General features: G+C 46.5%; 1 protein-coding gene and 1 long non-coding RNA gene across 6 annotated transcripts in view; one reads left to right on the top strand and one right to left on the bottom strand.

Annotated features, from left to right (window-relative positions):
* Positions 1-12,355, top strand: part of LOC149365216 (pyrokinin-1 receptor-like) — a 215,677-nt gene that overhangs the window by 39,953 nt on the left and 163,369 nt on the right. The window lies entirely within an intron of this gene.
* The window catches only part of LOC149365218 (uncharacterized), a 163,011-nt gene that overhangs the window by 130,323 nt on the left and 20,333 nt on the right, over positions 1-12,355 (bottom strand). The gene's annotated exons all lie outside the window — the stretch shown is intronic.

Here is a 12,355-nt window from a genome sequence, read left to right as displayed (position 1 = left end):
TGCCTTCTTCCAATCATCAGGCACGGTGCCTGTGGAGAGGACTGAGCAAACAGTAACGATAAATATTCGGCAGAAATGCAATTTGTCTTCTTTAAACGTTTAGAAATTATTTCTTCAGTGCCTGCTGCAGATGAAAGTTTAATTTGATCTATTAAGGACAATATTCCATTAGTAGAAACACTGGTTACTGGCATGGCGTGCGGAATGGTCGTAGGCAGAATAAGTAAGGGCGCATCGGGCTCGCTTGTGAAGACAGAAGAAAAAGCAATTGAAAAGATATTAGCACATTCAGTATCGCTGAATGGCTCTCCTGAATCTTTATTCAGGGTAACTGAATTCGCATTACTAAGGTTTATAATTTGCCAGAACATTTTTGTGTTACTTTTTGGGATCCTCGACAAGTAGTCGTGATAAAAGTGTCGCTTAGCGTTTTTGATTGCTGATAAATACGAGCTCTCAGCGGCATAATATTTGTCCCATGAGCAGGTTGATTTAGCTGCGCGGAATAGGCGTTTTTTTTTATTGCTTAGTTTTTTTCAGTGACTTAGTGAACCAAGGCTAGTTTCGACTGTCATGAAAAGTAGTCTTCCGGATGTATTTATCTGCCAGGGAGTTAAGCTTTTCTTTAAATATTGACCAGTTTTCCTGGATAGATCTCCTTTGGAAAGTTGCGTTGAAAGATGGAAAGAAGGCGTGCAGCTCGCTATTTATTGCTTCATAGTTGCCTTTATCATACAGCCGGATTGTCTTTTCCGGACTGTGGTGAGGAATCGGATTGAAATTAAAGACTGTGTGGATGACTTTATGTTCACTAATTCCACGCAAGTAAGTCATGGAAGGGAAACTTTCAAGATGGCTCATTAATACTAAATCTAGAATATTTGCAGTGTCCTTTACTACACGCGTAGGTTCTAGTACAAGTTCGGGATTAAAATTCGAACACATATCAAGAAATTCTCTTATATCCGCTCGATTATCTAAGGAGTGTACCAGTTTATGTCAGTTAATAGGCGGGTAATTAAAATCCCCGAAAAGGAGAATGTGAGCGTTGGGATACCGCGAGGTTAATTTAGATAAGGTTGCGTTCAGCTGGCGGCAAAAAAAAAAGGGGGGGGGGGGGGGGGTTGTGGCTGCCTGTAGCAGACACCCAGCAGCACAGAATGTGGTGCGGATCGACAGATGAGCCAAATTAATTCAAGATCGGATCAAATGTTTAGAGCAGTGCATGATAAATGGTTGCTTGCCGCAATCACAACACCACCACCACGTGCGTTTTTACGATCTGAACGAAAGAGAGAAAAATTTGGTAGATCAGCAAGCACCTCGCCATCACTAATGTCATCTGTTAGCCACGTTTCTGTTAATATAAGCTAGTCGCTATCAGATGATAACACCAGGTTTGACACGAGCTCTCGCTTCGTGATGAAACTGCGTATATTAGTGAAGATTGCCGAAAACATAAGATTAGGACGAGGACATGTTTGGGGACTGTGTAGTGCCGAATTTCGTCGCCGTGGTGGATAGGAGCTTTCTTTAACTGTTTGCGCAGTCTCATAAAAAAAATAGCATTTGGGGCCTATATGGAGGGTATTGTACCGTAAAAAAAATTTAGTTGTCTTTGATTTGGCAAACGCGACAAGTTGCTTTCTTATATTTTGAACTCGGCGGGAGAAATCCTCACCAATGGTGAAATCAGTATCTTTTAGTTTGGGGCCATTGGAGAGGATCATTTGTTTGGTCTTAAAGGAAGCAAACTTTACAATTATGGGACGCTGGCGTTCTGTGTTGTGACGCCCAAGACGGTGTGCACGTTCGATATCTTTACTATCTAACGTCAAACCGAGTTGATCGGAGCAGCGGCGAATTATGATTTCTTCGGATTCGCCAAATGAATCGGATGGTGTAGCATCGGAAAGGCCGTGAAAAATCAAATTGCATCTCCGTGAGCGGTTTTCGGCGTCACCAAATCGGACCTCCAGATCCTGCACCAGTTGAGTCGTCTTTTCTGCGTTGCATTGCACACATTCCACATATGTTTTCAAAGTAGCCAGGTTCTGGTAATGGCTCTCTAAATCGGCAATCCTCTGAATCAGATCAGTAATGGTTTTCTCTGTAGTTGTTAGCTTGTTTTTGATGTCTTGGACGTCGATGATTATTGTAGCCTGACCTGAGGACAACTTCTTCAATTCAGAAAGCACTGCCTCTGCACTGGCTGGTCCCGGATTCGTTTCTATGTCCCCGGACAATAGCAGTAACAAGATGCGAATCATTTCTAAACATTCAATAGCAACATCGGCACAACCCAACGCCCCATCACAACGGGCGTTGCATACTCCAGTGGAATCTGCTCACCCGGATGCTTTGCATTTCATTACTTTTCAAACAAACAGGATTACTGATTTCGAGCTACATTTTCATATTCGCCAAAGCCTGCCATTGAAACCGCTTCTCGTTCGCCGCGAAGTAGAGTGCGAAAACTTTACGATGATGAAACGATAAAATTGAGCATTATAACTTGAGATGTGAGCATGCGATTCGAGAAATGGCGCTAGGGGTAGCACAGGGTAAAAACGCGAACTGAACCAATAATAAAACGTGTCTAATGATCAGCTAGCTGATATTTTTAATTAAAAGTTTGCTCGAAAAATCTGTACATATACTTCACAGTTCGGCACAACCCACAGACAGCGAATGCGGGGCGACAATTGGCAACGATGCGCAATTCATTTGAAAAGCACTTAATTTTCGCAGCGAAGCTGCTAAAGATCACTGATCGCCTCTGTCCCTGTCATAGCTGCTATCGTGGTAGCATCTGAGGGAACTTTTTACTTTCGGTTGTCGCAGAGTGTGCTAAGAGGCGAGAACGGGCAACAAGCAGGGGCACGCCGCACAAAAACAGCGTCGGTTTGCTTACTTACCTAGAGGAGCCACACTACACATCGCAGAGCATAGACAGCAGTAAAAATATGAAGAGTTATCCATTTCGTATATTGTCTTTGAGCATTCATTTTTCCTTTACAAAATTCTTGAGAAGAATAATATTTCGAATTATGTGATTCAGTTGAAATGATAAGTTGAACTGCTATTTACAGGTCTCCATTTCGTATAACTGCCAGTGATGGGTCGAAGTATGTTATGTTTCACACTAACTTGTTAGTTATTTGATTCGTTCATTTTCGAATCTTGTGTTACCTCATTGACATATTCCCAAATACTAGTTTGGGTGTGATACTACACGTTGTTACGACCCATCTTGAGACCCGAGATGAAACAAAGGGAGATTCAACGTAGCGGCAATTTTGACGGGTCGTTTGACTTCAACTTGACCCCACGATGACCTCACGAAAAAGGGTGACTTTCTGGGAAGTGGCCGACGAGGCTCTTCCCACACTCGGCTCGGCGAAAACGACCTCCCCTTCGAGAAGAAACCGACGACAGGAGAAGAAAGGGTGTCCCTCGTCTTGAAAAGAAAACCCGGAACGAATCAGAGGAAGCCTGCGCAGCTGAGGCTGTGACGTCAACACGACACAATGCTATAGGAATGCGGACTGCGGACTTAGGAATGCGGACTTGCCAGTTCCCACGTGCGGGCTCTAAACAGGTGTCTTGGCCAGCTGCGTCTGTGACGTGTGGCGGCGATCTTTTGTGCCCCATGAGTTACCGCCTAGTGAGGGGGCTCAACAGGTCTTCGATGGCGGTGCTGGTGCCGATCTTTTGTGTCGCGATGGAATGTCGCCTGGTGAAAGGGCGGAGTCTTGGGCTATATAACCTGCGACCAAAGTGGGCACGAACGCTCTGGACCTTCGGAAATAGGTTCATCCAGTGGCTCTGAGCCTTGGGTATCAGGCTCATCCAGACGCTCGACGCTATGAACTCTTAACGTTTGATTCCTTGTACTTCCTTTGTAAAATTTTGTAAATAAGTGTCTCGGTTTCTTGCCATTAAATCTGCTTGTTTTTGTAATCTCCAACCATCTGAAGTTCAGACAGTTCCTTTATCCCGGACGAGCCCCCTTGGTGACGCAACAACTGGCCACGCTACCTCGAGCCGTAACAACTGGTTGCCAGCGGTGGGATCTGCTACCCTGCGTCACAACAACTGGTGAACAGCGGTGGGATCCGAAGCCGTGGGATCCGAAGCCGTGCGATCCGAAGAGACTGGTGAGATACGAAGACCCAACAACTGTGGATCAGCGATGGGAATCTGAAGCCACAAGCGACAACAACGGTCGGCCAGCGAGAGTGCAGCTGTCTTGGTCATGATCACGTGTGTGGGTGAGTGCTTGGCTTTTCCTTTGATGTGGACCAGGTTCTAAGAGAGGGTTAAAATTTAGAACTGGTAGACACCTGTGCTTAAATCTTACAGGTTTGGTATTTTTGCATAGTTGTTTTGGAAATAGCTCAGACTCAGAACTATCATGGACCTACAGAAACTGCAGGAGTCGGACCTGTTGCTGTTGTGTGAGGAATTGGGGATTGAGACAAGGGGTTTGGCACGAAAACCCATGATAATTCAGGCCATTACTGATTTGGGGGCAGATGATGAGGAGCTCATTGAAGAGTGGAGTCTCATCGAACAAAAAAGGAAGAGCAGCTCAGACGGCAAAAAGAGCAGGAAAAAGAGCAGCTCAGACAGCAGAAAGAGCGAGAAGAAGAGCAGCTCAGACAGCAGGAGGAGCGAGAGAGAGAGGAAAAATGGCGTCAGCGCGAACGTGAGAGGGAAGCAAAATTACTGAAGAAAAGGGCTGAGCTCAGTAAATTAGAAGAAGAGTTGAGCGAGAGGTTGGGCTGTTGTCCCCAGCAATTGGAATCTCTTCTCAACAAGATGGCAGATGAGAGGGCTGAAAAGATTCTGCAGCGGGCGATTGAGCTCCGTAACTTAAAAGAGTTGAGCGAGAGGTCGGGCAGTTGTCCCCAGCAAGTAGTACCTCTTCTCAACAAGGAGGCAGGCGAGAAGTGTAAAACTATTCCGCAGAAAAGCCTCCGCGTGGAGAAAGAACAGGAAGAGCGAAACCTTTGCGAGGAAAAAGAAAGGTGTGACGCGCGTACTGTTAGCCCTGAGGCAGATAGCGCGTTGGCAGATAAGACAGATGTCCCGCGCCAGAAAGAATGCAGCGAGGTTCGGTGTGAACGCAATGACAAAGCCAGAGAAGGGACACCGCTGGTGCAGCTGGCGAGCGCTAGCAGTCAGGAAGTTGAGGCGGTACTAAGGGGCACAAAGAGTGAACGGGAATTGCCTGACGGCAACAGTGAAGCGCCAGGCAAGAGCCCAACGCTCGCCGGAAGGTGCCACAGAAACGCGATTGATTCTGTAGCCCGGAATGAGGAGGATGCTGCTCCGATAGTAAAACAGCAGGAAAATGAGCTTTGCAGCTCAGGCGAAACCACCGGAGTAGACGATTCGTCAGTTAATCCGCCGCCTAGCACTCAGAGTAAAGCACGAGTAGCGTCGCTACCCAAGAAACATCGCGAACGCGACAAGCAATTGAGAAAGGCTAGGGCAGAGATTAATGCTGATGCGAGGGCCGGCAAATTAACGCGGGACAGCACCGCGAGAACTGTTGAGGGAAAGGGAAAACCCACAGTGAAATTTTCCCGAAGGCGGATAGGCCCGATGAAAGCCCAGTTGACTGCCCTTGCGAGCCAAAAGAGGGACAGACGGCGCAGTCGTTGGACACGTGACGCATGCTACATGTTACGAAGAATAGGGCTCGACAGCCACACAAGGGGGCGCCACAGAGAGCGCGTGAGTCGGAGGGGGACGCGACAAGCCGGGACAAAAGAATGGAGAAGGCGCCCTTTCTGTAGTAGGCCGCGCGGAGGCGGAAATAATCAACCCCGCAGTTTTTTTGAGGCACCTGCTTGTGGACCGGCCATCCGACCACGACCGCGCAGGGCGCGGCTAAAGAATGTCCAATTCGGGGAATAAGTGTTTGCCATTTTTTTTTTGGTTACATTGACTCACTGTAAAAAAAAAAAAAAAAAACCGGGACAGGGATGAAGGCAAACACAGTTTCAGTTTTAGTGGTAGTGGTTTTTGTAAACTTGATGATTTTCGATCAGTTTGCTGCTTTTAAAGATGTTTGATTTTAAAGAGTACGTGCAAAAAGGGCACATTGCATTAAAATGCGGACGCGCTTAGCTGTTCTTTCTAAGCGGTCCGGAATGCTCTTTATGAACCAAAATTGCTACTATAAGTTTTTTCGTGCGTTTTTGAAAGTGAGGGTGTACAGTAGCAGGTTCGGTTTTTCTCAGCTTGTGTGGGTCCTGGGAGTTTTCAGTGTGAGCTATTTACAACGACTATACTAACCGGATTATAGCACCCTCTTTTGGAACTGGTTTGCTCGGAGGAGGGTTGAGTGCTTGCTTGCGCATGTGGTTGGGGTTTCAGAGACGCCTCAAAGAATTTGGCCGGCGTAATAGAAGACCACGTTGCGAGCGGCAGAAGGCTTTTGGCATACTTCTGGCATGCTTCTGCAAGTCGTCTCTTCGTGCAGCAGCGATGACTGCTACTCGCCGAGACTCGTCTGGCGGGGGAGGTAGCTGTTACGACCCATCTTGAGACCCGAGATGAAACAAAGGGAGATTCAACGTAGCGGCAATTTTGACGGGTCGTTTGACTTCAACTTGACCCCACGATGACCTCACGAAAAAGGGTGACTTTCTGGGAAGTGGCCGACGAGGCTCTTCCCACACTCGGCTCGGCGAAAACGACCTCCCCTTCGAGAAGAAACCGGCGACAGGAGAAGAAAGGGTGTCCCTCGTCTTGAAAAGAAAACCCGGAACGAATCAGAGGAAGCCTGCGCAGCTGAGGCTGTGACGTCAACACGACACAATGCTATAGGAATGCGGACTGCGGACTTAGGAATGCGGACTTGCCAGTTCCCACGTGCGGGCTCTAAACAGGTGTCTTGGCCAGCTGCGTCTGTGACGTGTGGCGGCGATCTTTTGTGCCCCATGAGTTACCGCCTAGTGAGGGGGCTCAACAGGTCTTCGATGGCGGTGCTGGTGCCGATCTTTTGTGTCGCGATGGAATGTCGCCTGGTGAAAGGGCGGAGTCTTGGGCTATATAACCTGCGACCAAAGTGGGCACGAACGCTCTGGACCTTCGGAAATAGGTTCATCCAGTGGCTCTGAGCCTTGGGTATCAGGCTCATCCAGACGCTCGACGCTATGAACTCTTAACGTTTGATTCCTTGTACTTCCTTTGTAAAATTTTGTAAATAAGTGTCTCGGTTTCTTGCCATTAAATCTGCTTGTTTTTGTAATCTCCAACCATCTGAAGTTCAGACAGTTCCTTCATCCCGGACGAGCCCCCTTGGTGACGCAACAACTGGCCACGCTACCTCGAGCCGTAACAACTGGTGGCAGCGGTGGGATCTGCTACCTTGCGTCGCAACAACAGGTGGCAGCGGTGGGATCTGCTACCTTGCGTCGCAACAACGTAGTCAATCCTTCTTAAAATAATGCCTCATGCGCGCTGTAGGTGACAGTCCTAAATGAAAAAAAAAAAAAAAGACAAGGACACTGATTACATTTCGTGTGGGGAATGCGGGAATGTGGGGAATTAGAATCAGCGATTTTTATGACAAACCACAAAGCAGGTTTTTTTTTGGTGATAAGGCTTATGTTGGCGGTGATGTACACTGAAGAGGTGGCGGGTGAGCCGACAGGTCGCATGACCTGATGTGACAACATTACTCTTTTGGCCAATCAGCAAACTTTATGACAGACCACAACGCCCTGTCTTTCCCGCGAGTGATGCTTCAAATGTTATCGCATTAATACATATTACCACCGGACAGAACTATCCCTCCGGCTACAGAATAAAATTGCTTTAAGATTGCTTAGTTTAATTTAAAATTCTCTAATTAAATCAAAAGCCTTGCTTTAATTTTGAGTTTATACAGAGTGTCCCAGCTAACTTGGACCAAGATTTAAAAAAAACCTAATCGTTCTTCATAACTGAGATCGCGTGGATGTTGTTAGGATTTATCTAAAGTTTCAGTACCATTTTCAAGCTCATCCTATTTGAATAATTAATCGAGATAAATAAATCAACTTTTTAAATATATATTGAAACGTTCAGGCGTCAACAGTAATTGTCGAGCTCCACAAATATTGTCAAATCCAGGCACTTCCAACAAGATTGACTTAGCGTGGCCGTTTTTATTTGGCAAAAACGAAAGCCCGCGGAGTTTAAAAAAAATTACCAGGAACTTTACCGGCTAAAGTGGTGAAAAAGAACTCTATAGTCGGATACAACTTAAGTCTGCAGTGAAGCTCCGCCCACATTCAGCCTCCGCGCGCAGAATTCCTCCACGACGAAAAAGTAGTCTGTGGCTGAAACATTTCTTGTTACGCAAACAAGAAGCTTAGCACAAGAAAAAAGTTACGAGCTCTACAGTTTTGATACGTGGATTGTTTGATATAGTCAAGCATTAAAAAACTGATTTCGTTTACAGTTGCGATTCGCCAGCGGAGTAATACAAGACGCCGCGGACCGCGGCCCAGTGTTAGCAACTGCTGTTTTTATAAGTTGTATCCTACTATAGTTTGGGCTAGTTGGTTCATGATTCAACAGGAAAACGGTCTCTTTTGTCCACGTCTTTTGCGCCGTTTTCCTGTTGAAAGTGGTGAAAGGCGAAAGCCTGAGTGCTGCATTCTGCTACGCGATTGTTCAATTCACATTCTGTTGGTGCATTAATTAACTGACAATTATTGACGTTTAATATTTGCCTTTTAGGAGTGGAACGCGACAGCGTGTTGTAGCGCTGTCAGGGAGTCCACGGAGCGCCACCACCCGTTCGTTGCGATGCGTTGCCCTTTGAACGCAACGCTTTTTGAGGAAAGGAAATGGCGTTGTAATTGTCATCTCGGTGGACACCTGAACCGCACCGTACAGGAAGGGAGGAAATGGAGTGAAAGAAGAAAGAGAAAGACGGGCATTAATGAAGAAAATGAAAATTGTATTTGAGGAAAGGAAATTACGCAGTAACTGTCTCACATATCTCGGTGGACACCAGTCGAAAATTGTATTTGAGGCAAGGAAATCGCGCAGTAACTCTCTCACATATTTTGGTGGAAACTCGTCAAAATTCGTGCGTAGTGACGTCACGAACATTTCGACCAATCTGAAACGCGGACAAATTTGCTAACACGTCTCGGTCACGACAGTATGAGCCACTAAAGGCTTTCGCCTTAAAATACCACGTGACAGCGCGCTCCGTGCGCCCGGATGAGCCGAGATTACAGCGCTCTCATCCGTGCTCTGTAGAAAACATAACTCGCTTCTCGCCTTTCGTGCTGCCCAAGACAGGGCTTCGCGTTATGCTTGGTTCCAAGATAAGCGCCAGTGGCTTCGGGCGGCAGAGAAAGCGCGGCTCCGGCTTTTCAGCGTAATTGACGCGACGTTATCAGGCTTGTTATATGCGTCTTTGTTTGTTGGGATCTTGCTCCCAAATTCGAACTCATGAGATTGTCATCGTTCCTGCGCATGCATTCGGCTAACGTGAGAGCGCAAGTATCGCCGCAGAAACGAGAGCCGCGTTTTCTTTGAACTGCCGCCCGTACCCTCTGGCGCTTATCTTGGAACCAAGCACAACGTGAAGCTCTGTCTTGGGCAGCGCGAAAGGCGCGAAGCGAGCGATGTTCTTCAGAAAGCACGGATGAGAGCACTGTAATCGCGGCGCATTCGGGCGCACGGAGCGCGGTGTGACGTGTTATTTTTATGCGAAGCATATTACTAGAGCTACACTACAGCCCGTCGAGCGCTGCGGTGGAGCTACCATTGACCTTTAGCGTGACCACGTGACACCACGTGACAACATGACGTCACAGCAGAGGAGAGATGGGCTGCCGGCTCGCGCGGTCGGCCGCGGCGGTGGAGGCTCCACATCAGAGCCGCTGCAGCTGACCACGTGACGCTACAGCAGCGGTATACAGCTGAGCTTGCCTCAGCTTTCCAATGTACTTTCCATGGGTGCCAAGAATGCTGTTGTAGCCGATGCTGGGGCAGCGGTTGTACACTCTGCATTGAATTCACCGATGATCCCGTATATAGCTGCCACGGCAATCCTTGCTACACTTCTAGTGCTTGTATTAAAATGACCAAGTATTCAACCAAGGAAAGCCATGTATTATCAAGCCTAGCCATCAATATGCTTCGCATCTGACCAGGCTTAACCTTAGCTAAGCCTCAGCCATTTTTTTAAACTCCGCTGGCTTTCGTTTTTCCCGAATAAAAATGACCTCGCTAAGTCTATCTCATAGGAAGTGCCTGGGTTGGACAATATTTGTGGAGCTCCACGACTTTCCTACCGACGCCTGAACGCTTCAAGCTATATTAAAAATTAATTTTTTTATCACGAATAATTAATGAAATAGGACGAGTGAAAAGAAATGGTACTACAACTTTAGATAGACCCTAACAACATCCACGCGATTTCTGTTCCGAAGAACGCTTAGGTTTCTTTTTAAAAGCTTGGTCCAAGTTAGCTGGGACACCCTGTATGCATATATATAGCCCCGCCGCGGAGGCTCAGTGGTTACGGCGCTCGGCTGCTGGCCCGAAAGACGCGGGTTCGATCCCGGCCGCGGCGGTCGAATTTCGATGGAGATGAAATTCTAGAGGCCAATGTACTGTGCGATGTCAGTGCAGGCTAAAGAACCCCAGGTGGTCGAAATTTCGAGAGCCCTTCACTACGGCGTCCCGCATAGCCTGAGTCACCTTGGGACGTTTAAACCCAATAAACCAAACCATATATATATATATAGCGAAGTATACGCTTCGTTAAAGGAAACATATTTATTCAACTCGACGTTTCGATCCGAAGACCGATCTTCTTCAGGAGTTATTTTACATCGTTAATGCATCCCCTTTTAAAGGGGTGGGCACAGAACAGGTAAGTGGGAAACACAAAGCACATAGCAGAAAAATACACATAAAAAATTATTAGAGGCAGTGCGACCCACACACACACACACACCCCAAAAAAAAGGAGAGAATGCGAGGAACAGGTACTCAGTAAGAAAATACAACGTCAAGATGCGGCCTCTGCTTTGTTAAGCACCACAGGCTTGCTTATTGACAGGCGTGTCCAGCTGGGAGGTGCTCGACAGGTGCGTGGCCGTGCAACAACTTTCGTAGAAAAATGCGAAAACTTGTTCCTTTTCCTGGCCGCGAGAGCAAAAAAATTAAATATGACCCTCCAACAGAGAAAGCAGACAACAGAAAAAAAAGAAAAAAAAGAGAAAATGAAAAGAGCAAGGAAGAAACCTCGAAAAAAAAAAGTGAAATAGGTAAAAGAAAACCTTTAAAGTAGTGCTTTTTCTTCGCACCCAGCTATAGTGCACCCACCCCTGGTTGAGGGGAAGTATTGGGAGGAATGTAAAAAAAATATACAAACATATGTAAGCTTACATAGTAAAATTAAAAAGGAAAAAAAAGAAATTGTGTGGCATTCGCGTGACCACAAGGTGAGCACTACCGGGGGGGGGGGGGGGGGGCGGCACAGGTGTGGCATGAAGAAAGGGGTATGACCTCAGACGACTTAGTCAGTGGTGCTTTGTTTTATTTCTTAGGCCCCTGACCTCGGAAGAGAGGTGAGGATGCCGTAAGTTTCATTAATGCCATTTTGCACTGTGTTATATTTAAAAATAAAATATGATTCTCGTTGCTCGCGCTCACGAGTGTTTTTGAAGCCACTCTGTCTTTCTCGCGGAGGTGTTTCGAAAGAGGGAGGTTGGGGATTGATTGGGTATGTGAGCGGTGGTTATTAAATCTGAAACGGAAGGAATTGTCTGTTTGGCCTATGTATTGCATTCGACAGTCGCCACACTCGAGCATGTAAACCACGTTGCTGGAATCGCAATTCAGGTCTTCCCGGATAGAATGCTTGAAATTTGAATGGGTGCTTTTAAGCCAGTGCCGTGGTTTCCATGTGTTTGCAGACCTGACATCGGCTTTTTTTGCATGGTGTGCAACCTACGGCTCTCGGTTTATTGACTGTCGAATGGACAACAAGGTTTTGCAGAATTTTTGATCTTCTATATGTTACTTGGGGGACCGTTGTGAAAATATTTGAAAGATGGTCACTCTGTTCTATGATATTAAAGTGTTTTTTTAGGATGTTGTTAATATTCGGGAGATTATTTGTGAAGGTTCGTATGAGATTGCAGCGCTGTGATGTTGGCTGAGATTCCTTAATGACATGATTAATATTAGTTGCTTCTGCCTTTTTAATTGCATCGTTGATTATAGAAGACGGGTAATGTTGTTTTTTTAGAGTGTTCCGCATGCGATTAGCATTTTCGTGAAAATCTTCCGATCGTGAGCAAATTCGTTTGAATCTGAT

This window comes from Amblyomma mixtum, chromosome 1 (assembly GCF_055824585.1).
Source record: "Amblyomma mixtum isolate Tamu chromosome 1, ASM5582458v1, whole genome shotgun sequence".
Taxonomy (NCBI): domain Eukaryota; kingdom Metazoa; phylum Arthropoda; class Arachnida; order Ixodida; family Ixodidae; genus Amblyomma; species Amblyomma mixtum.
The sequence above is the reverse complement of the archived record's forward strand: the minus strand, read 5'-3'. Positions and strand labels throughout refer to the sequence as shown.